This window comes from Eurosta solidaginis, chromosome 5 (assembly GCF_040869045.1).
Source record: "Eurosta solidaginis isolate ZX-2024a chromosome 5, ASM4086904v1, whole genome shotgun sequence".
Lineage (NCBI taxonomy): Eukaryota > Metazoa > Arthropoda > Insecta > Diptera > Tephritidae > Eurosta > Eurosta solidaginis.
The window spans coordinates 117367766-117394541 of NC_090323.1; the positions used below are offsets into that span (position 1 = coordinate 117367766).

Below are 26776 nucleotides of genomic sequence, written 5' to 3' on the forward strand. Positions count from 1 at the left end.
CAAGAACGCAGCAATTTGGAAGCGCTAAAAGTACTTTTCCTATAACTACAAACGATGAAATTGATTGTAGTGAAATTAATTTTTTTGTAGTTCTTATAGTTACTCCGAAAATATAATACATTGTGCGGAAACCAAGCAATTTAAGTAAATTTGGTTTTTTTGTTTTTGAAATACGTTTTAAATCGTTTGTAGTTTTTCATACGAAAACAAATTTTTTTTTTGGTCCACAGGTTTCGGAGATATCGCTAACGCATCTCAAAAAAACCAAGACCGCAGCAATTTGGAAGCACTAAAAGTACTTTTCCTATAACTACAAACGATGAAATTGATTGTAGTGAAATTCATTTTTTTGTAGTTTTTATAGTTACTCCGAAAATATAATACATTGTGCGGAAACCAAGCAATTTAAGCAAATTTGGGTTTTCTCTTTCTGAAATACGTTTTAAATCTTTTGTAGTTTTTCATAGGAAAAAAAATTTTTTTTTGGTCCATACGTTTCGGAGATATCGCTAACGCATCTCAAAAAAACCAAGAACGCAGCAATTTGGAAGCACTAAAAGTACTTTTCCTATAACTACAAACGATGAAATTGATTGTAGTGAAATTCATTTTTTTGTAGTTCTTATAGTTACTCCGAAAATATAATACATTTTGCGGAAACCAAGCAATTTAAGCAAATTTGGTTTTTTTCTTTTTGAAATACGTTTTAAATCGTTTGTAGTTTTTCATACGAAAAATAAATTTTTTTTTGGTCCACAGGCTTCGGAGATATCGCTAACGCATCTCAAAAAAACCAAGAACGCAGCAATTTGGAAGCACTAAAAGTACTTTTCCTATAACTACAAACGATGAAATTGATTGTAGTGAAATTCATTTTTTTGTAGTTTTTATAGTTACTCCGAAAATATAATACATTTTGCGGAAACCAAGAAATTTAAGGAAATTTGGGTTTTTTCTTTTTGAAATACGTTTTAAATCATTTGTAGTTTTTCATACGAAAAAAATTTTTTTTTTGGTCGACAGGTTTCGGAGATATCGCTAACGCATCTCAAAAAAACCAAGAACGCAGCAATTTGGAAGCACTAAATGTACTTTTCCTATAACTACAAACGATGAAATTGATTGTAGTGAAATTCATTTTTTTGTAGTTCTTATAGTTACTCCGAAAATATAATACATTGTGCGGAAACCAAGCAATTTAAGTAAATTTGGTTTTTTTGTTTTTGAAATACGTTTTAAATCGTTTGTAGTGTTTCATACGAAAAAAAAATTTTTTTTTGGTCCACAGGTTTCGGAGATATCGCTAACGCATCTCAAAAAAACCAAGAACGCAGCAATTTGGAAGCACTAAAAGTACTTTTCCTATAACTACAAACGATGAAATTGATTGTAGTGAAATTCATTTTTTGTAGTTTTTATAGTTACTCCGAAAATATAATACATTGTGCGGAAACCAAGCAATTTAAGTAAATTTGGTTTTTTTGTTTTTGAAATACGTTTTAAATCATTTGTAGTTTTTCATACGAAAAAAAAATTTTTTTTTTGGTCCACAGGTTTCGGAGATATCGCTAACGCATCTCAAAAAAACCAAGAACGCAGCAATTTGGAAGCACTAAAAGTACTTTTCCTATAACTACAAACGATGAAATTGATCGTAGTGAAATTCATTTTTTTGTAGTTCTTATAGTTACTCCGAAAATATAATACATTGTGCGGAAACCAAGCAATTTAAGTAAATTTGGTTTTTTTTGTTTTTGAAATACGTTTTAAATCGTTTGTAGTTTTTCATAGGAAAAAAAATTTTTTTTGTGGTCCATAGGTTTCGGAGATATCGCTAACGCATCTCAAAAAAACCAAGAACGCAGCAATTTGGAAGCACTAAAAGTACTTTTCCTATAACTACAAACGATGAAATTGATTGTAGTGAAATTCATTTTTTTGTAGTTCTTATAGTTACTCCGAAAATATAATACATTGTGCGGAAACCAAGCAATTTAAGCAAATTTGGGTTTTTTCTTTCTGAAATACGTTTTAAATCGTTTGTAGTTTTTCATAGGAAAAAAAATTTTTTTTTTGGTCCACAGGTTTCGGAGATATCGCTAACGCATCTCAAAAAAACCAAGAACGCAGCAATTTGGAAGCACTAAAAGTACTTTTCCTATAACTACAAACGATGAAATTGATTGTAGTGAAATTCATTTTTTTGTAGTTCTTATAGTTACTCCGAAAATATAATACATTGTGCGGAAACCAAGCAATTTAAGCAAATTTGGGTTTTTTCTTTCTGAAATACGTTTTAAATCGTTTGTAGTTTTTCATAGGAAAACAATTTTTTTTTTGGTCCACAGGTTTCGGAGATATCGCTAACGCATCTCAAAAAAACCAAGAACGCAGCAATTTGGAAGCACTAAAAGTACTTTTCCTATAACTACAAACGATGAAATTGATTGTAGTGAAATTCATTTTTTTGTAGTTTTTATAGTTACTCCGAAAATATAATACATTGTGCGGAAACCAAGCAATTTAAGGAAATTTGGGTTTTTTCTTTTTGAAATACTTTAAATCGTTTGTAGTTTTCATACGAAAAAAAATTTTTTTTTGTCGACAAGTTTCGGAGATATCGCTAACGCATCTCAAAAAAACCAAGAACGCAGCAATTTGGAAGCACTAAAAGTACTTTTCCTATAACTACAAACGATGAAATTGATCGTAGTGAAATTCATTTTTTTGTAGTTCTTATAGTTACTCCGAAAATATAATACATTGTGCGGAAACCAAGCAATTTAAGTAAATTTGGTTTTTTTTGTTTTTGAAATACGTTTTAAATCGTTTGTAGTTTTTCATAGGAAAAAAAATTTTTTTTGTGGTCCATAGGTTTCGGAGATATCGCTAACGCATCTCAAAAAAACCAAGAACGCAGCAATTTGGAAGCACTAAAAGTACTTTTCCTATAACTACAAACGATGAAATTGATTGTAGTGAAATTCATTTTTTTGTAGTTCTTATAGTTACTCCGAAAATATAATACATTGTGCGGAAACCAAGCAATTTAAGCAAATTTGGGTTTTTTTGTTTTTGAAATACGTTTTAAATCGTTTGTAGTTTTTCATACGAAAAAAAATTTTTTTTTGGTCCACAGGTTTCGGAGATATCGCTAACGCATCTCAAAAAAACCAAGAACGCAGCAATTTGGAAGCACTAAAAGTACTTTTCCTATAACTACAAACGATGAAATTGATTGTAGTGAAATTCATTTTTTTGTAGTTCTTATAGTTATTCCGAAAATATAATACATTGTGCGGAAACCAAGCAATTTAAGTAAATTTGGGTTTTTTCTTTCTGAAATACGTTTTAAATCGTTTGTAGTTTTTCATAGGAAAAAAAATTTTTTTTTTGGTCCACAGGTTTCGGAGATATCGCTAACGCATCTCAAAAAAACCAAGAACGGAGCAATTTGGAAGCACTAAAAGTACTTTTCCTATAGCTACAAACGATGAAATTGATTGTAGTGAAATTCATTTTTTTGTAGTTCTTATAGTTACTCCGAAAATATAATACATTGTGCGGAAACCAAGCAATTTAAGTAAATTTGGGTTTTTTGTTTTTGAAATACGTTTTAAATCGTTTGTAGTTTTTCATACGAAAAAAAATTTTTTTTTTGGTCCACAGGTTTCGGAGATATCGCTAACGCATCTCAAAAAAACCAAGAACGCAGCAATTTGGAAGCACTAAAAGTACTTTTCCTATAACTACAAACGATGAAATTGATTGTAGTGAAATTCATTTTTTTGTAGTTCTTATAGTTACTACGAAAATATAATACATTGCAAAATTGGGAAATTCGAATACACCCGGTTGGGTATTCCAAACAATGATTTTTGCACAGCAAATGGGTTCTTTGAATAATTCTCTCGATTTAAATTACAAGCATATTAAAGTTTTGAATATGCAAGTAAATATTGTTGCTTACAATTCATATGTTCAAAAATAAAACCAACTTCATTTCAGCATACCCCTTCTTGTTCTTACGCTCAAGCAAATGTACGTACATACATATGTATGTATGCTCATATGTAAGCTAAGAAATGTATGAACATGGTAATGTATCTGCTATGACGATCGTAGCGTATAAACAAACTTAGATATATATGCAAACACATACATATGTATATTCTTAAACTAAAGATCAACCAACACCCCACTTCACTCCACTTCACACCCACCTCATTGATACCAATATATCCAAGCATAAGCTAACATATGTATGTTTGTACATTCACATGTTCAAAAAAAAAAAAAAAACTTCTATTCAACCAACCACTTCCAACAATAATTATTCTTACGCACAAGCATGTGTACATACATACATATGTATGTTCAAATGTAAATCACAAAATCCTGAAAACTAGCTTCCTCTTTTTCATTCATAATGCTTCTTCTTAAGTTGTCCAAATTGGTGATGCAATTTGGCAATATGGCATTTGATAAAATCGTCAAAAGAAAAATGTTTGTGATTTTATAAATACCAACTTCGATGCATATTGAGGGCTTTCATTATAACGCGCATAACTACTTCCATAACTAGGCACTTTTCCTATGAAATAATACCAAACTATTTATATGCCCTAATCGAAGTAATAATATGGTAGTAAAAAATGCAAATAAAGATGCGAGTATATTGCCCAATAAATGCCCAGTAACGTATTAGCAATATAATCTAAATATTTTCATGCATTGTTCATATACATTTTTGCAAATAATTTTCCAATATGCCGAATTGCCGAGTTGGCAGAGCTTATGGAAATTTTAATTTGCTATTTGAAAAACCTGATCTTATTCTGTCGAAAAATTGTTCGCGCAGTCGAACAACCAAGTTTTCAGCAGCTGTGTTGCAGTTAATACATAAAAGTCGAGTTTTACCCGTTTCTGGCCCGAATTCGCACTGTGACGTCATATGGTATATGCTGACTTGTTTATCACATGTCAGTACAAAGTAAGAATTTTACACTATTTTCATAGATAAATACAGTAATAAATGGGAGGGGCGAAATGAATTAAAGTAATTTTGCCAAGAAAAATAACATTATGTCGCAAAAGAGCAATAAATTCCTTTATTTTAGTATTAATAATAAATTCCCCTTTTAGCTGTCAGTTGATTAAAGCTGCAAACGGCAACACTTTTAACCACCGACGACACATAATTTGGCTCGTGCCTATTGTATTTCGTTGGCTAATTGCTACGAGCATTCATATGTATATATATATATCTGTATACGCGGATTTAAATAAAGTCTTTGGTCGCTTTAGAACGTAGCAAGCGGCAAGTTTTTTTTATATCTGCCTTTACTTTGGAGTATTATTGAATATGTATGTATGTACATTTCTAATTTGGTTCATATTTTCATACATATATATTCAATGATACAATGCTCAAAAGCTGATCGACAGGCACAGGCTTCTGTGTACATATGCACATACGTATTTAAGGGTGGAATTGATGCTAGTCAAGTGCTCTTTGACTTGGCTTATCAAACTACAAATGATGAAACTAATTGTAGTGAAATTCATTTTTTTGTAGTTTTTATAGTTACTCCGAAAATATAATACATTCTGCGGAAATCAAGCAATTTAAGTAAATTTGTTTTTTTTCTTTTTGAAATACGTTTTAAATCGTTTGTAGTTTTTCATACGAAAAAAAATTTTTTTTTGGTCCACAGGTTTCGGAGATATCGCTAACGCATCTCAAAAAAAACCAAGAACGCAGCAATTTGGAAGCACTAAAAGTACTTTTCCTATAACTACAAACGATGAAATTAATTGTAGTGAAATTCATTTTTTTGTAGTTTTTATAGTTACTCCGAAAATATAATACATTGTGCGGAAACCAAGCAATTTAAGTAAATTTGGTTTTTTTTCTTTTTGAAATACGTTTTAAATCGTTTGTAGTTTTTCATACGAAAAAAAATTTTTTTTTTGGTCCACAGGTTTCGGAGATATCGCTAACGCATCTCAAAAAAACGATGAAATTGATTGTAGTGAAATTAATTTTTTTGTAGTTCTTATAGTTACTCCGAAAATATAATACATTGTGCGGAAACCAAGCAATTTAAGCAAATTTGGGTTTTTTTCTTTCTGAAATACGTTTTAAATCGTTTGTAGTTTTTCATAGGAAAAAAAATTTTTTTTTTGGTCCACAGGTTTCGGAGATATCGCTAACGCATCTCAAAAAAACCAAGAACGCAGCAATTTGGAAGCACTAAAAGTACTTTTCCTATAACTACAAACGATGAAATTGATTGTAGTGAAATTCATTTTTTTGTAGTTCTTATAGTTACTCCGAAAATATAATACATTGTGCGGAAACCAAGCAATTTAAGCAAATTTGGGTTTTTTCTTTCTGAAATACGTTTTAAATCGTTTGTAGTTTTTCATAGGAAAAAAATTTTTTTTTTGGTCCACAGGTTTCGGAGATATCGCTAACGCATCTCAAAAAAACCAAGAACGCAGCAATTTGGAAGCACTAAAAGTACTTTTCCTATAACTACAAACGATGAAATTGATTGTAGTGAAATTCATTTTTTTGTAGTTTTTATAGTTACTCCGAAAATATACTACATTGTGCGGAAACCAAGCAATTTAAGGAAATTTGGGTTTTTTCTTTTTGAAATACTTTAAATCGTTTGTAGTTTTCATACGAAAAAAAATTTTTTTTTTGTCGACAAGTTTCGGAGATATCGCTAACGCATCTCAAAAAAACCAAGAACGCAGCAATTTGGAAGCACTAAAAGTACTTTTCCTATAACTACAAACGATGAAATTGATCGTAGTGAAATTCATTTTTTTGTAGTTCTTATAGTTACTCCGAAAATATAATACATTGTGCGGAAACCAAGCAATTTAAGTAAATTTGGTTTTTTTTGTTTTTGAAATACGTTTTAAATCGTTTGTAGTTTTTCATAGGAAAAAAAATTTTTTTTGTGGTCCATAGGTTTCGGAGATATCGCTAACGCATCTCAAAAAAACCAAGAACGCAGCAATTTGGAAGCACTAAAAGTACTTTTCCTATAACTACAAACGATGAAATTGATTGTAGTGAAATTCATTTTTTTGTAGTTCTTATAGTTACTCCGAAAATATAATACATTGTGCGGAAACCAAGCAATTTAAGCAAATTTGGGTTTTTTTGTTTTTGAAATACGTTTTAAATCGTTTGTAGTTTTTCATACAAAAAAAAATTTTTTTTTGGTCCACAGGTTTCGGAGATATCGCTAACGCATCTCAAAAAAACCAAGAACGCAGCAATTTGGAAGCACTAAAAGTACTTTTCCTATAACTACAAACGATGAAATTGATTGTAGTGAAATTCATTTTTTTGTAGTTCTTATAGTTATTCCGAAAATATAATACATTGTGCGGAAACCAAGCAATTTAAGTAAATTTGGGTTTTTTCTTTCTGAAATACTTTTTAAATCGTTTTTAGTTTTTCATAGGAAAAAAAAATTTTTTTTTGGTCCATACGTTTCGGAGATATCGCTAACGCATCTCAAAAAAACCAAGAACGCAGTAATTTGGAAGCACTAAAAGTACTTTTCCTATAACTACAAACGATGAAATTGATTGTAGTGAAATTCATTTTTTTGTAGTTCTTATAGTTATTCCGAAAATATAATACATTGTGCGGAAACCAAGCAATTTAAGTAAATTTGGGTTTTTTCTTTCTGAAATACTTTTTAAATCGTTTTTAGTTTTTCATAGGAAAAAAAAATTTTTTTTTGGTCCATACGTTTCGGAGATATCGCTAACGCATCTCAAAAAACCAAGAACGCAGCAATTTGGAAGCACTAAAAGTACTTTTCCTATAACTACAAACGATGAAATTGATTGTAGTGAAATTCATTTTTTTGTAGTTTTTATAGTTACTCCGAAAATATAATACATTGTGCGGAAACCAAGCAATTTAAGTAAATTTGTTTTTTTTGTTTTTGAAATACGTTTTAAATCGTTTGTAGTTTTTCATACGAAAAAAAATTTTTTTTTTTGGTCCACAGGTTTCGGAGATATCGCTAACACATCTCAAAAAAACCAAGAACGCAGCAATTTGGAAGCACTAAAAGTACTTTTCCTATAACTACAAACGATGAAATTGATTGTAGTGAAATTAATTTTTTTGTAGTTCTTATAGTTACTCCGAAAATATAATACATTGTGCGGAAACCAAGCAATTTAAGCAAATTTGGGTTTTTTCTTTCTGAAATACGTTTTAAATCGTTTGTAGTTTTTCATAGGAAAAAAAATTTTTTTTTTGGTCCACAGGTTTCGGAGATATCGCTAACGCATCTCAAAAAAACCAAGAACGGAGCAATTTGGAAGCACTAAAAGTACTTTTCCTATAACTACAAACGATGAAATTGATTGTAGTGAAATTCATTTTTTTGTAGTTCTTATAGTTACTCCGAAAATATAATACATTGTGAGGAAACCAAGCAATTTAAGTAAATTTGGGTTTTTTGTTTTTGAAATACGTTTTAAATCGTTTGTAGTTTTTCATACGAAAAAAAATTTTTTTTTTGGTCCACAGGTTTCGGAGATATCGCTAACGCATCTCAAAAAAACCAAGAACGCAGCAATTTGGAAGCACTAAAAGTACTTTTCCTATAACTACAAACGATGAAATTGATTGTAGTGAAATTCATTTTTTTGTAGTTCTTATAGTTACTACGAAAATATAATACATTGCAAAATTGGGAAATTCGAATACACCCGGTTGGGTATTCCAAACAATGATTTTTGCACAGCAAATGGGTTCTTTGAATAATTCTCTCGATTTAAATTACAAGCATATTAAAGTTTTGAATATGCAAGTAAATATTGTTGCTTACAATTCATATGTTCAAAAATAAAACCAACTTCATTTCAGCATACCCCTTCTTGTTCTTACGCTCAAGCAAATGTACGTACATACATATGTATGTATGCTCATATGTAAGCTAAGAAATGTATGAACATGGTAATGTATCTGCTATGACGATCGTAGCGTATAAACAAACTTAGATATATATGCAAACACATACATATGTATATTCTTAAACTAAAGATCAACCAACACCCCACTTCACTCCACTTCACACCCACCTCATTGATACCAATATATCCAAGCATAAGCTAACATATGTATGTTTGTACATTCACATGTTCAAAAAAAAAAAAAAAACTTCTATTCAACCAACCACTTCCAACAATAATTATTCTTACGCACAAGCATGTGTACATACATACATATGTATGTTCAAATGTAAATCACAAAATCCTGAAAACTAGCTTCCTCTTTTTCATTCATAATGCTTCTTCTTAAGTTGTCCAAATTGGTGATGCAATTTGGCAATATGGCATTTGATAAAATCGTCAAAAGAAAAATGTTTGTGATTTTATAAATACCAACTTCGATGCATATTGAGGGCTTTCATTATAACGCGCATAACTACTTCCATAACTAGGCACTTTTCCTATGAAATAATACCAAACTATTTATATGCCCTAATCGAAGTAATAATATGGTAGTAAAAAATGCAAATAAAGATGCGAGTATATTGCCCAATAAATGCCCAGTAACGTATTAGCAATATAATCTAAATATTTTCATGCATTGTTCATATACATTTTTGCAAATAATTTTCCAATATGCCGAATTGCCGAGTTGGCAGAGCTTATGGAAATTTTAATTTGCTATTTGAAAAACCTGATCTTATTCTGTCGAAAAATTGTTCGCGCAGTCGAACAACCAAGTTTTCAGCAGCTGTGTTGCAGTTAATACATAAAAGTCGAGTTTTACCCGTTTCTGGCCCGAATTCGCACTGTGACGTCATATGGTATATGCTGACTTGTTTATCACATGTCAGTACAAAGTAAGAATTTTACACTATTTTCATAGATAAATATAGTAATAAATGGGAGGGGCGAAATGAATTAAAGTAATTTTGCCAAGAAAAATAACATTATGTCGCAAAAGAGCAATAAATTCCTTTATTTTAGGATTAATAATAAATTCCCCTTTTAGCTGTCAGTTGATTAAAGCTGCAAACGGCAACACTTTTAACCACCGACGACACATAATTTGGCTCGTGCCTATTGTATTTCGTTGGCTAATTGCTACGAGCATTCATATGTATATATATATATCTGTATACGCGGATTTAAATAAAGTCTTTGGTCGTTTTAGAACGTAGCAAGCGGCAAGTTTTTTTTATATCTGCCTTTACTTTGGAGTATTATTGAATATGTATGTATGTACATTTCTAATTTGGTTCATATTTTCATACATATATATTCAATGATACAATGCTCAAAAGCTGATCGACAGGCACAGGCTTCTGTGTACATATGCACATACGTATTTAAGGGTGGAATTGATGCTAGTCAAGTGCTCTTTGACTTGGCTTATCAAACTACAAATGATGAAACTAATTGTAGTGAAATTCATTTTTTTGTAGTTTTTATAGTTACTCCGAAAATATAATACATTCTGCGGAAATCAAGCAATTTAAGTAAATTTGTTTTTTTTTTCTTTTTGAAATACGTTTTAAATCGTTTGTAGTTTTTCATACGAAAAAAAATTTTTTTTTTGGTCCACAGGTTTCGGAGATATCGCTAACGCATCTCAAAAAAACCAAGAACGCAGCAATTTGGAAGCACTAAAAGTACTTTTCCTATAACTACAAACGATGAAATTGATTGTAGTGAAATTCATTTTTTTGTAGTTTTTATAGTTACTCCGAAAATATAATACATTGTGCGGAAACCAAGCAATTTAAGTAAATTTGGTTTTTTTTCTTTTTGAAATACGTTTTAAATCGTTTGTAGTTTTTCATACGAAAAAAAATTTTTTTTTTAGTCCACAGGTTTCGGAGATATCGCTAACGCATCTCAAAAAAACCAAGAACGCAGCAATTTGGAAGCACTAAAAGTACTTTTCCTATAACTACAAACGATGAAATTGATTGTAGTGAAAAATTGAATTTCACTACAATCAATTTCATCGTTTGTAGTTATAGGAAAAGTACTTTTAGTGCTTCCAAATTGCTGCGTTCTTGGTTTTTTTGAGATGCGTTAGCGATATCTCCGAAACCTGTCGACCAAAAAAAAAATTTATTTTTCGTATGAAAAACTACAAACGATTTAAAACGTATTTCAAAAAGAAAAAAACCAAATTTGCTTAAATTGCTTGGTTTCCGCACAATGTATTATATTTTCGGAGTAACTATAAGAACTACAAAAAAATGAATTTCACTACAATCAATTTCATCGTTTGTAGTTATAGGAAAAGTACTTTTAGTGCTTCCAAATTGCTGCGTTCTTGGTTTTTTTGAGATGCGTTAGCGATATCTCCGAAACCTGTCGACCAAAAAAAAAATTTTTTTTCGTATGAAAAACTACAAACGATTTAAAACGTATTTCAAAAAGAAAAAACCCAAATTTCCTTAAATTGCTTGGTTTCCGCCCAATGTATTATATTTTCGGAGTAACTATAAAAACTACAAAAAAATGAATTTCACTACAATCAATTTCATCGTTTGTAGTTATAGGAAAAGTACCTTTAGTGCTTCCAAATTGCTGCGTTCTTGGTTTTTTTGAGATGCGTTAGCGATATCTCCGAAACCTGTGGACCAAAAAAAAAATTTTTTTTCGTATGAAAAACTACAAACGATTTAAAACGTATTTCAAAAAGAAAAAACCCAAATTTACTTAAATTGCTTGGTTTCCGCACAATGTATTATATTTTCGGAGTAACTATAAGAACTACAAAAAAATGAATTTTACTACAATCAATTTCATCGTTTGTAGTTATAGGAAAAGTACTTTTAGTGCTTCCAAATTGCTGCGTTCTTGGTTTTTTTGAGATGCGTTAGCGATATCTCCGAAACCTGTGGACCAAAAAAAAATTTGTTTTCCTATGAAAAACTACAAACGATTTAAAACATATTTCAAAAACAAAAAAACCAAATTTACTTAAATTGCTTGGTTTCCGCAAAATGTATTATATTTTCGGAGTAACTATAAGAACTACAAAAAAATTTATTTCACTACAATCAATTTCATCGTTTGTAGTTATAGGAAAAGTACTTTTAGTGCTTCCAAATTGCTGCGTTCTTGGTTTTTTTGAGATGCGTTAGCGATATCTCCGAAACCTGTGGACCAAAAAAAAAATTTTTTTTCGTATGAAAAACTACAAACGATTTAAAACGTATTTCAAAAACAAAAAAACCAAATTTACTTAAATTGCTTGGTTTCCGCACAATGTATTATATTTTCGGAGTAACTATAAAAACTACAAAAAAATGAATTTCACTACAATCAATTTCATCGTTTGTAGTTATAGGAAAAGTACTTTTAGTGCTTCCAAATTGCTGCGTTCTTGGTTTTTTTGAGATGCGTTAGCGATATCTCCGAAACCTGTCGACCAAAAAAAAAATTTTTTTTCGTATGAAAAACTACAAACGATTTAAAACGTATTTCAAAAAGAAAAAACCCAAATTTCCTTAAATTGCTTGGTTTCCGCACAATGTATTATATTTTCGGAGTAACTATAAAAACTACAAAAAAATTAATTTCACTACAATCAATTTCATCGTTTGTAGTTATAGGAAAAGTACTTTTAGTGCTTCCAAATTGCTGCGTTCTTGGTTTTTTTGAGATGCGTTAGCGATATCTCCGAAACCTGTGGACCAAAAAAAAATTTATTTTTCGTATGAAAAACTACAAACGATTTAAAACGTATTTCAAAAAGAAAAAAACCAAATTTGCTTAAATTGCTTGGTTTCCGCACAATGTATTATATTTTCGGAGTAACTATAAGAACTACAAAAAAATGAACTTCACTACAATCAATTGCATCGTTTGTAGTTATAGAAATCACAAAAAAAATTTGGATTTTTTCAAAGCGGGTTCCAGAGTGATGCAGCTGGCATTATATGACTAGCAGGAACTTTCGACTACCGAATGACAGATGTCGCCCGCTCATAACGCTATTTATTGCCCGTCGTAGGTGGCGTCACAGCAGTGTAATTGGCGGCATTGTGGTGAAGTTTTGACTAACAGCAACTTCCGATTACCGAATTACAGATTTCGCCCGCTCATGTTATAATATTTGTAGGTGGCATTTTATGACTAGGAGCAACTTTCGATTACCGAATTACAGATGTCGCCCGCTCATAACGCTACTTATTACCAGTCATAGGTGGCGTCACAGCAGTGTTATTGGCGGCATTGGGGTGACGTTTTGACTAACAGCAACTTCCGATTACCGAATTACATATGTCGCCCGATCATGATACCAGTACCAAAGAGAGTAGATTGATAAGAGGGAGAATTGTAGAGTCGTTCATTCGCCACAAAGTGTGACGGTTGCGACAGGAATTCACCATAGGTTTTGCTCCTGCTTCGTTTTCACCATCTGGATTAAAAAAGTCATAAGCCTGGGCATTCGCGAAATTTTAGTGATGTAAATTGCATGGCGCCAGCGCCAATGGCGGTACCACCTCAATGGTAGCTCAATGACTCCAAGCGATTTTTTGACGCTACTCAGTAGTGACGGCATAATACATTTCACTTGCGCTATTGAGTTAAACGATTTTTGTGTGTCAGGCACGAGTTTGGTGTTATTGGCGCTACTGGCAATGATGACACTGAGCTGATGACGGTAGCGCTGGTAGTTCAGCATTTGAACCAGAGAAAGAATTGATGACCCATGTAAATTATTATGGCTTTGGCTATTATTGGTTGTGACTTTGAACCAAATTAATGGTGCATTATAGAGTTCTAAAACTTTGTGGAAATTGTAGGATGGCTGTAAGAGGAATTCACCATACCTTTTGCTATGCTGTCCGCCTGATTTTTTAAGGCTGCATAAATCTGTAATTTATTTTGCAGCAATTTTAGCAGCCAAAAATAGGGATGTTAATAAGTTAAATTGGACGATCCAAAACCAAATTTCGGGAGAATTACAATCCTAAAAATCAATCGAACGAATTGATAATAAGGAGGATATAGTAAATTATCATACAGAATTTTTAAATTCTTTAGATTTGCTTGGAATGCCCCCTCATCATTTGCGTCTCAAAGTTAGATCTGTAGTTATTATGCTTCGTAATCTGCATGCACCAAAACTGTGTAATGGAACAAGACTGATTGTAACCAAGCTTATGAGCAATTTGATAATGGCAAAGCTTTTAAAAAGACCGTTCAAGGGAGTGGAAGGCCTAATTCCGAGAATACCCTTGACTTCAAATGATTTGACGTTTGTGATGACCATTATAGATTATTTAAAATAAACTATTAATTCTATAAATAGTTTTATTGAATTATTTGAAATATTAATAGGTATAACATAATTTAATAATCTAACAAAATTTTCTTATTCTGATAAATTCCAAAATTTTCATTTAAAAAAGGTAAATTAATTATTTTAAAAAAATTGAAAAATCACAAGTAAGAAACAAGTAAACGTATTAATATATTAATATAAATAAAATAAACAACTTAATATAGACCCTACATTTACTCCCCCTCCAGTGAAAGATCAGTAAAATTAAATATTAATTAATGTTAAATGAAATTTTTTTTGTGGAGTGTAGTGTATCTTTGTTTCGTGTATTAGTCATTATTGTATGTGCGGGTTTAAGTAAATCTATGGAAACAGTTTTAATAGTATTACCATGTTGAATTTTGAATGTTTTATTTTGTCTGGAATAACTTTAAATGGTCCCTCGTAAGGTGGTTGTAAATTAGACTTATGAATAACTTTAAGAAAGGCGTATTCACAAGTGTCTAAATTTTTGGGAATAAAATCATTTTCTTTGATATGATGAGTTATTTTTGATCGAACAATTGAGAAATGTTTTCTAAGTTTAGTAAGAGTTTCATTTGTGCTATCAATTTCATTATTATTATTAGAAACAACTAAGTCTAATTGTTTGTCCATACACAAGTTCAGCGGAACAGCATTTCAAATCTTCTTTAATAGAAGTTCGTAAACCTAAAAGTATCCAAGGTAAAATCTCTGACCAATGTGTGGAGTCGTCCGAAATTGTAATTGCCGTTTTTAAAGTTCTGTGAAATCTTTCAATCATTCCATTTGACTGTGGGTGATATGGAGAAGTGTGAATTTTATGAGCCCCTAATAAAACAGTTAATTCAGTGAATAATTGAGATGTAAATTGTGAACCTTGATCTACTGTAATTTTGAGTGGAATACCGAAACGAGGAACATAATTTTAAACAAATGTAGTTGATACTGTTTTTGCTGAAATATCTTTTAATGGATATGATTCTGGCCAACGTGTATGTCTATCGGCCATTTCTGGCCAAAAATATTAAGATTGAATGAGACGTCTAGTTGTTCGAACACTTGGGTGAGATAAACAATGAATTTTGTCAAATATAATTTTTCTCATTGAATTAGGAACATATGGTCTTAAAGGTTTTTGAGTAATGTCACACCAAATATTGAGATTTAGAAGAGGAATATTAATTTCTTTTAAATTATTTTTGGAACTAAGATCTGAAATTAATTTTTTAAGAATTTCATCTTTTTGTGTTCATCGTATAATGTTTGAAAATTAAGATCTTTTTTTTAAAATTGTATTAATATCTGGAATCCGCGAGAGACTATCAGCTACTGTATTATTTTTGCCAGAAATGTATTAAATGTCATTGGTGAATTGTGCAATGTATTCAAGATGACGAGTTTGACGAGGTGATCTGTCTGTTTTTGAATTTAAAACATGTGTTAAAGGTTTATGTATATAGTAAATGTTCTTCCTTCAAGAAAATGTCTAAAGTGTTTAATAGAGTTATATATTGCTAGAAGTTCTCTATCAAAAGTAGAGTAACTTATTTCAGTTTGAGTTAATTTTCTTGAAAAATATGCAAGTGGTTCTAATGAGTTGTTACTTATTTGTTGTAGAACTGCTCCAATTGCAACATTTGATGCATCTACAGCAAGTGATAGTTGACCATTTTATCAAAGTGAGTGAGTAGTCTTTTTTGTGTAAAAAGTTTCTTAGCATTTTCAAAAGCTGAAGTAGTTCTTTCTGTCCAATTTAATTCTTTAAGTTTATTTTTGATAGCAAAATTTAACATTTCATGTAGTGGACTAAAATTTTTATAATTTATTAATTGAGAGAAGTTTTTCAAAATTAGAAATTATTTCAACTCGTTCAAGAGAAGGCCTGATTCCTTCACTAGAAATTTCATAACTTAGAAAGTCCAATTTTTCAACTCCGAAAATACATTTTGTAGGTTTAATATTTAAATTATATTTCTCAAGATTTTTAAAAACTGTTTTTAAATGTTCTTCCTCATTGTTACTAGCTACTAATATGTCGTCAATATAGACAAAAACAAAATCTAAATCTGAAAATACTTCGTTTATGAAACGTTGAAATGTTTGAGCACTGTTTCGTAATCCAAATGGCATTCGTACGAATTCAAACATTCCGAATGGAGTTGATATAGCTGTTTTGTGAATATCTTTTTCTGCCATTGGTATTTGGTGATATGCACGAATGAGGTCAATTTTTGAAAATACCTTTTTATTTTTTAAATCTATGTTAAGGTCGTGAATATGAGGTAAGGGATACCTATGCGGTATTGTTATAAAATTAAGTCGTCTGTAATCTCCACAAGGTCTCCAGTCATTTGGATCTTTCTTAGGGACCAGATGGAGTGGAGAAGCGATGTGAGAGTTAGAAGGTCTACATATACCAGTTTTGACTAAAAATTCGAATTCAGTTTTTGCTATTTTTAATTTTATAGGATCTAGACGACGAGGTTTAGAAAAAGGAGATACTCCTTTTATTTCTATTCGGTGAACCATTTTGTGTTGTACTTTTTCAGTATAATTAGGTTCACACGTAATAAGAGGAAATTCATTTAAAATATTTGCAAATTTATTTTCTGAAATAGGAATCTTAAGATATGTGGCAAAACCCAGAAGATCCAGAAACTTTTAATTTTGTTTTCAAATCTGTAATTTCTTTATTTTTAATACCTACCAAAATACCTAATTTTTCTAAAAAATTTGCACCAATAATGGGAGTAGAAATATCTGCAAGAATGAAAGGGAATTCAAAATCTCTTCTAAGACCTAAATCAATTTTTAAAAGCTTTGTTCCAAAAGTTTCTATGCTAGATCCATTAGCTGCCGAAAGTTTAAGGTCAGAAAAACGTTTATAAGTTTTAAATTTTGAAGAAGGAATACTGCAACTCACCTGTATCAATAAAAAAATTTAATTTATTGAATTCATCAAATATGAATAGACGGTGGGACGATTGATTATTAACTCCATTATTACCCACAATCATAACGGATTTGTTTAGTTTAAAGAATTTGATTTTGAATTTAGATTATTTTTATTTACATTAAAATTACAGGGTTTAATACATTTGTAAGCATTATATTTAAATTTTCGATGATAGCAACATATATTATTATCATTATTAAAACTTCTAGATCTAGAAAAATTTCTGAAGTTAGATTGATTTCTTTCTCTAGATCTACATCGAATTTTTAATTGTTGTTGTTGTTGTTGTTGTTGTTGTTGTAGCGATAAGGTTGCTCCCCGAAGGTTTTGGGGAGTGTTATCGATGTGATGGTCCTTTGCCGGATACAAATCCGGTACGCTCCGGTACCATAGCACCATTAAGGTGCTAGCCCGACCATCTCGGGAACGATTTATGTGGCCACATTAAACCTTCAGGCCATTCCCTCCCTCCCTACATCCAAGTTCCTTGAGGAGCTTGGGGTCGCCAGAGCCTCGTCTGTTAGTGAAACAGGATTCGCCGCGGATAGGTGAGGTTGACAATTGGGTTTGGAGAAGCTATATATTGCGCTGGCAACCTGAAAGGTTGCGCTGCACAGCCCCTTGAATCTGGTATTTTAGTCGCCTCTTACGACAGGCATACCTACCGCGGGTATATTCTGATCCCCTAACCCGCTATATTAGGGCGGGTCGATTTAAAAATCGCTCATTGCTCTGTGAAAATCGTATTGCCGAAAGTTTCTTATTTTGATCCCTAGAACATGATTTTCACAGAGCAATGGGCGATGTTTTTGCCTCCCCACAAATCGACCCGGCCTAATATAAATTTAATTAAATACATTTATTTAATTTTGACTAAAAATTTTTATTCATATAAAAATATATATTTATATTCGTACTTACATACAATGATATTTATAAATTATTTATATTTAAATTGTTGATTGTTGATATTGCAATGGCTTTATAAAAGATGTCTAATAGATTAACAGTTAAAAGAAGTATTAAGTGTTGTTGAAGTATCTTCAATGATGTTGCAATGACTTTCATTTATAAAAAATTCATTGTAATTTTCGTTCAAAGAACTGCTGTATGAGATCATCCGCATTTAGATCAAAATCAGACGTCGATATTATGCGCAATTAATTAATAAAAACAAAAGGAAGCGTACGTTGTAACAGCAATACAAATATTAAATAAACGAATAAAGGAGTCGTTTATAGGTACGAAGTACTTGAGAGAGCCGTAATATTAGTTGAAGATGAGGCCTTTGAAACTGCTTAATATGTATTAACTCTTATTTGTGCAGTAAATCTGGATAGGTTAGTTTGTTGTTATGTATAGATGAATTAGTTTTGGCAAATATTTTTCAAATGGACTATACACTTTATTTAATTTTCATTTGTTTCAATTGTGAGATAATTGATTTAATATTTATTTAATTAAATTATTTAGGACCGGTGATTCCTCCTTCTCATAACTGAACTAACTTAAACAGCAGATTGTATCAAATGTTGTAAATAACAATATCTTTAATTGTTAGATAAAAAATTTAAAACGCCTGGTTAGGTTTGTTTTGTTGTAACGATTGATTTGCTTGTACGCCGATTTATTATTACATTTTACACTATTTTGCTTGGTATTTTAGTAAATTGAGTTTGGTCCACCATTGGTACATGTTCGTTAGTACGTAGTATACTAAAAGGTTCGAAGATCTCCATTTATAGATTATTTAAAATAAACTATTAATTCTATAAATAGTTTTATTGAATTATTTGAAATATTAATAGGTATAACAAAATTTAATAATGTAACAAAATTTTCTTATTTTGATAAATTCCAAAATTTTCATTTAAAAAAGGTAACTTAATTATTTAAAAAAATTGAAAAGTCACAAGTAAGAAACAAGTAAAAGTATTAATATAAATAAAATAAACAACTTAATATAGACCCTACAACTATTAACAGGTCACAAGGACAGTTGTTGCAAGTCTGTGGCATAAATTTAGAGATGCCATGCTTTTCACACGGCCAACTATATTTAGCGTGTTCCCGAGTTGGGAAACCATCAACACTTTTTATTTACGCTCCAGATCAGAAAACTAAAAATGTTGCGTATCGTGCAGCTTTGAATTGAGCACATTCACCCTTATCGCGAGTTTTTTTTCGCCCGAAAATATTCAGTTTTTGTTCACCCTATCGCAGAGGGTGGCGAAAGGATTTTTCGGGTTCGAAAAAGATTTCACCTTATTGGCAACTCTTTGTTCGGGCGAAATGAACAGCGGGGAAACCCAAATTTGTTCACTTATATTTTACAGGCGAACGAGAGGAAAACAAAATGTAAGTAATTTTTTGTTTTGAAATTTGGTACTCTTATAATTATATGTACTTTTATTATTAGCAATAAATCAATAAATAATGCACAATCTGGAAGCTTGGTTAGAAAAATTTAAATTCCTGTATTGCCAAGTATGTAAATTCTATTTTTTATGACAACGTATCAGTCGGCCAAGTTATCCATTGTGGACAAAGCAACGGTTCCAAAATGTTGAGCACCTCGCTGAAACAAGATTGGCTAAGACCCACTCCTCGGTCTTTTCCAACGCCTATCCCTATGCGAAAAAACGAAGACATGTGTTCAACTTTACAATTGGTGGAACTCCAAATTTGTGCTTCAATGGGGGCAAGGAGTTGGTTAGATATCTAGCAAATATTAGCATGCCGGCTTGTTTACCCTGTAATATTGGCGAAAGCTAATTGAAAAAAATATAACTTGTTATTCAAAAGTGCTGAAAATAGTAATTTTTAGCTTACAGTGAATCATTTAGCTTCAAAGGGTTAGAACTGTCTCTTAATTGCCTCCGAATCGCTTTCACATTTATATTCTCATCGCGTTCAATCAATACCAACTTTAGTGCAATACTAAACATTATTTTATACATTTTTATTTCTATTTTTGTTGTATTTTAAGGAAATATATGCTTGTTTACAAAATTTGCACAATTGAAAGTAAATTATTTGTTCACTGCTAGTTCAGAATAGAGCATCAGCTGTTTCGAAGTGAACTTTTGTTCGCCCGAAATTGCCGATGGGCGGAAAAAGTTCACCCGAACAAAAAAGTGAAGGCGAACACTTTTCCGCGTGATCTTCGCAATAAGGGTGATTGATTACTCTGCCCTTTTTATAGGGTGCAATAAGATGAATAGAATTCAATGATACAATATTTAATTTAACTTTATTTTCTGAAACAAATATACTTAGCGTTGTGAATCTATTTCAAATCATAATTTTAATAAATTTATAACCCAAGTTATTGCAATCACAAATTTCTAACCAAAACTAGAAGTCTCGAAATTAATTCATTAAAACAATATATTTTAGGCAAAACGAATGATTTTGGGCAAGAAGAAGTCGGCATCTTGCCAACTTCTTCTTTTCCAAAGGAGGGTGATGTAATGGCACCTTAACTTCAATCAAAAAGAATGTCACTACATCAAACATTCATCAGCTGATGTTCTTCTAATTGACCGAACACGCTCGCACGGGCGAATGCAACCCGGTGCGTGAATGGCTCGGCCATTTTTTGTTTTTTTTTTGTTTTTTGGCAAACGTTTAGGATGTCTTCTGGCGTACTGGAGGTAAATTACGTATGAACATATTTTACAGCAATATCTGCACAAACATCGACAGTGGCATCTCAACTGCAATCACAAGAGACACGCATAACATCCAAGATGGAAGCACAGGAGGCACGCATTTCAGAAATGGAAGAGCAAAGGACATATATGGCATCTCAATTGGATGAACAGAAAACACACATGGCGTCACAGATTGTAGAACAATTGAAAGAAGAAGAGACACGCATAACAATACAACTCGAAGCACAAGAAGAGCGTATCTCATCAAAGCTGGAGGCACAAGAAACAAAGATCACATCGCAGCTGGAAGTTTTTAGTGAACGACAAGATAAAATTGGGGCCGAGATGGATGCTTTGAAAGATCGAATCGAGGAGTTTCAATTGAACAGTCCAATCACTTCAACGTCTACTCTGAAGGTAGAATCCCCAACCGCCGCAACAACAAGCATATCATTGACACATGATTACATAAAAAGTATGTACTGTGTAAAAGTATAAAATACGCAAGGAAGGCAACTGGGATAAAGTTTACAACAACTAAGGCATGACGTGGCTGAATGCGTTTGTAACACTTCAACCATCGTAGGAGTGCGGGTTCAAATCCTACTCCCGGGAGAAAAGGCTTTGAAGAGATTTACAAGGTATAATCGAAACAGCTGTCGCCTTGTCCGTCCTGATGTCACGTTGTTTAAATTTTTCCCAAATTATTAAATAAATTATAAATTAAAAAATTGCTTCAATAAATGTTTTCATACATTTAAATCAATAAGGCAACCCCCGCTTAATTCATACAAATAGACAACATTGGTTAATTCTTTGTAGTTCTATAAATAGAACAAAAGCAAAAAAAAAACAGTTTCTTTGAAACCGCCGCAGCAACAAGCATATCTTTGACACATGATTACATACAAATTATATACTGTGTAAAAGAATAAAATATGAAAAAAAGGTTTTTGGGATAAAGTTTACAAAACCCCCAACGTTTGATGGCCCTGTTCATTTCCAGGTATCTAAGCTCCAATTTGAGAAGACGTCAGCAGCGAACAACTGGAATTCTGAAGATAAAGTTGTTGCATTGTTCGTGGCGTTAACAGGTCCTGCTGTTGAAATCTTACAGACCATTCCAGAGGGAGAACGAAACAATTTGAAGCATTGATGGCCGCAGTAGAAAGACGTTACGGAAGCGAGCATAGGATACAGATATAGCAAATGGAGTTACTGAACCGGTTCCAGAAGGCTGGTGAAACATTGGAAGATTCCGCGGCGGAAATTGAAAGATTGACTCACCTTGCCAATGCGGACGCACCTGTCGAATACACTGAGAGAGTTAAAATTCAAACTTTCACCAGTGGAATTCGGGATGTCGAAACGAAGCGAGCGACATACGCAAACCCAAAACCTACACTCGCAGAAACGGTATCACATGCACTGTTGCCGGAAACAGCATCGCTTCTATGTTAGCCAGTTTTTAAAGCACGCCGTTTGGAAGTAGAAAGGCCCGACAGGGTGTATACAATATTGGAGGCACTGAAAGAATCGCAAAGGCAGAGTGACAGAGTAAACAAATGCTTCAAATGCGGGAAGCCAGGTCACATTGGACGTCATTGCAGTCTTCACCATAGTGGTTCTAACAGTATGGGTGGGTCTCGAGCAGTCTTACCATAGGAGGATATGTGGATGGCAAGGAGCGTTTACTGACTGTAGATACGCCCGCATCTTATTCCTTAATCCGATCTGATTTGGCCAACAGAAGAGTAAAGATTTTACATGGAACAATATTGCGAACGGTAACTGGCGAGTACAACCAAGTACAGGGGGATGTGACATGTGAGGTCGTAAATAGGAAGGTCTCGGTTCCACACAAATTTGTTGCGGCAGTGATTGTTGATTGAGTTATATTTGGAGTGGACTTCTTAGTTGACCATGGCATCAAGATCGACATGCAAAGAAGGATTATGCGCTATAAGAAAAAGGATGTGCTAGAATTTCCCAGAAGGAATGCAAGGGTGGTTTCAAGCCAGGGCGCACTACTGTTGCGAAACGTCAAAACCGTAATGATTATGCAAAGCTAACCCGTCAAGCTCAAGCTCTACAAAGTAGTTCATTGGCCAAACAACAGAGTGTGAGGGAACGGCAAGAACAACAATTCGGAAGGTATCCTCGATGGAGATTTGGTAATGTTATACAACCCTCACCGGCGGATAGGTGTTCCATCAGATTTTCAGTGTAGTTGGGAAGGCCCGTACAGTGTTTTGGAGTGGATCAGTGACGTCGGCCACCGCATGCAAAGAATTGAGAAGCAACGAAATAGAAGGGTGGTTCATTTGGACAGGCTAGCAGTGGTTGGATCGAGAAATTTGTATCAACGGGACGAGGGTATAAAAGCAGCGCAAGATGAGGAAGAATCAATCATTTTCATTGTAAAACGCTTTTAGTGAAGTACTCGAGTATTGTAATTGTGAGATACTACTACTACAGTAGAGTTGTAAATAAAGGAGATATTGCTATACTGAATATTTGAGTTATTTATTCGACAGTTCAGGGATTCGAACGTTAACAAAACCTGCAAAATAATTATCAAGAACTTCCCAAGATTCGTACCAATAGCATGCGGTTGTGGAGGGAGGGGGTGACCCTGCAGGAAAATCCTTGCACAAATCTAGGAATCACTCAACGTGGAGGAGAGAGTGAAGAAGGCCTCTACGGCACTTTATGCATTTAAAATAATGCTGGGATGTATGTGGGGTTTATCGCCCTCTCTCTCTTTGGGTACTTGCAGCGATTGTAAAGCCTATCCTGGCCACACAAAAGATAAAAGCTCTAAAAATCAGAGGGGATATGCAGGATGTCAATGCCCCGCATTACGGGAACCCTGAAAACAACCCCGACGGCTGCACTGTTTTCCAGTCTGCACATTCCACCTGTACATTTTGTGGCAAAAAACATAGCTCAGTGCAAACAGGGCTACCTTGAGGGGCGAACAGACTACCTGAAGGGGCTCTTAGAGCCCATTCACATCTTTCATTCCATTCACAAATTTTCATAAATATTTTCTAATGGGAGTCCAAGGAAACTTGCAGTTTCAATAGGGTCGGACCAGAATGAGAGGGGTTTTAAAGGCGTTGGTTCAACATTGCAATCAAAAAGATGGTTGGTGTCATGTGGGGACACGTTGCAAGCAGGGCATACATTATGTATGTCGGGGTTGATTCTGGATAGGTAAGAATTTAACCTATTACAGTATCCAGATCGAAATTAAGCTACAGTGACGCGCGTCTCTCTAGGGAGAATGCTTCCCTGTTCTGCGTGATCTGCGTGTTCAGGGTATTTATTTTTAAAAACTGAGCACCTGTCTGTGTTTTTCTTCTACATACGGATGTGCCCGGGGCCTCTTCAACAGATGTCTATTAGTATGCCCAGGTTTCTGGGTATTCAACAGAAATTGTTTGTTCAGCATTTCATTTCTCTCCTTAATGGGGAGTACTCTCGCCCCATTGTGTAGGAAGACAGCCCGTAGCGATTCTGAGAGCAGTGTTTTGGCAGACTATGTTTCCAAAGAGGTTAAAGGAGTAGTGTCTGCGATGTACTGCGCTGATCCGGAAATAAACAGATCCAACAAGCTGCCAGATCACTGTACCGTTTTTCAGGCGGAATTAGTAGCCGTAACTAAAGCAGTAGATACACTGGAAGAAAATAGCTTAAACTGCAGCCGCGTCAACTTTTATATAGACAGCCAAGCAGCAATTAGGGTAATAATCTCGCATAGCATAGCATCTAAAAGTGTGTTAGCGTAAGCAATCCCTGGAAATAATCGAGACAGGGAGAAGCATACATCTATATTGGGTCCCAGAGCATATGGGAATAGATGGGAATGAAAAAGCGGATGAACTAGAAAATATGGCGCATCCCTCGAAGCTTGCTCAGTAGACGTCCCAACTCGATTGGGCAAGATTGCACATGATCGACCAAGCGGCAAAGGCGTGGACTTAAGCGCGCAGCTGCAAAGTACCGAAGAACAACCTTAGACTAACAAAGTTAATTCTATCATTAAAAAGAGAGGACTGTGGACTCATGATGCGAATTCTGACTGGGCACTACCTTCTGGCGTCACATGCCTTTTAATAAGGGTTGACCAGTGATAGCAGATGTATAAAGCGCGGGTTGGAGCTCGTTTTGTGCTCGTATTCTACGCTTACCAGGCTTAGACTCCAGTTATTAGGAGTGATACGGCTATCAGATCTAGAAGCTGCAAGTGGAATAGGTCCTAGAAAGCTTCTAGTGTTTTCCAAGAGGACGGAGTTATTTTGTAACATCGGTCCTGATTATTGATAGGGGTTTTAAGTTTGGTCGTTAAACAAACTTCTGGTAACACTACGAACTCATTCAGTATATTTGAGGTCCACATGGACCGGCCAGTTCAAACTTACCTTACCTACGGTTGCGGAGATATCGCCCAAAATACATTAAACAAAATTTAGATATGGTAAACCCCTCTTGGTTTACTAAGTTGAGTGGGAAAATTGTACAGTCTATGGTACGGAAATGAGTTCTCCATAATTTAACAATTTTATAATATCGCGACCGAAAACCTTTTCATTGACCTTTCCTGGGCTAGGCTATACCAATTAATTTTTTTATTTGTAATTTGCCTGATTATATTTCCGACTTCACGGCCCGGACAAGGCAATATCAAAAATTTTGAAGCACGTTTTTTTAATTAGAAGAAAAATTTTTCCGCCAACTGTAGGAAAAACTAAAAGGAGCACGACGCAAATTGGAAGAGAAGCTCGGCCTAAAATCACTTCGGAGGTTATCGCCCCTTACATATTTCATACTTTTACATCATTTTTTGCGTATAATATTCCAAACAATTCGACAGTTTTCTTTAAAAATATAAAAATTTTGCACAAAAGTGTCGCGGCCGTAACAGTGAAAACTCCCATATGCCGTTTGAAATATAGACAAGATTTTAACTAAACAGCCTTTTAGTCAGCGACTTTGATTACGGGTCAAGTGTGTATAAAATATATAGCAATAAAATGGCTAAATTTAGATACAAATTACAAAGCGAGCAGCGGGCATTCAAGTGACTGAGTGGGTAGGTTGTCTGTCTTAACACCAGTATGAATGCAGGGATACCTGAGTTCAAAGCTTGGCACCTGAAAATGTAGTATTTTGTATTTTTGAAATTTTTTTGTATTTAAGAAAAAAAAAATTAAAAAAATTTTAATTATTTGAGGTCGGGAAAAGTTGAAGATTTGGTTTAAAGTTACAAAATGTTTGGTTAAAATATTACGTAAATAGTTATATCGTCAACATTCAAGAGCCAATAAATTTAATTCTGAAAGTTGCTAAAAATTACATTGACCTATAGCCTCAGTTTTTGTAGTAACATATTTTATATATATCGTCGGAAATGGTTTTCAACAATCATGCTAAAAGTGAATATGGAGATTTCCGTGAATGTTGCATTAGAAATTGAGTTTGATAACTTTCATAACTTTCGAAATGCTTAATTAGAGGGCACTAATAGTTCGCCATCTATCACTAATAGTTCGCCATCTATCTATTTTACATGCTTTCAACTGGCGAATTTAACATTGCGATGTCCAAGGCGATGGAAATTGTCCCCGCAACTATATACAAATTTCCACTTTAGAACTAGTTCTTTATTGGCACTTTTTGGATAGTTAAGAACTAGTGTAAAATTTTACAGCTGATATCGAGAAAGAGGTAATTTTTCGTTGGCCCCGAATCGGAGCGAAATTCTACATGTTGCTTCTAGTATGATATTATCGCATTTTTCGATAGTTCTAGTTAGTT

The 26776-nt window shown here is 33.2% G+C and overlaps 1 protein-coding gene across 5 annotated transcripts in view; it reads right to left on the reverse strand.

Moving 5' to 3' along the window:
* Rint1 (RAD50 interactor 1) overlaps positions 1-26776 on the reverse strand; it is a 466626-nt gene that overhangs the window by 241910 nt on the left and 197940 nt on the right. The window lies entirely within an intron of this gene.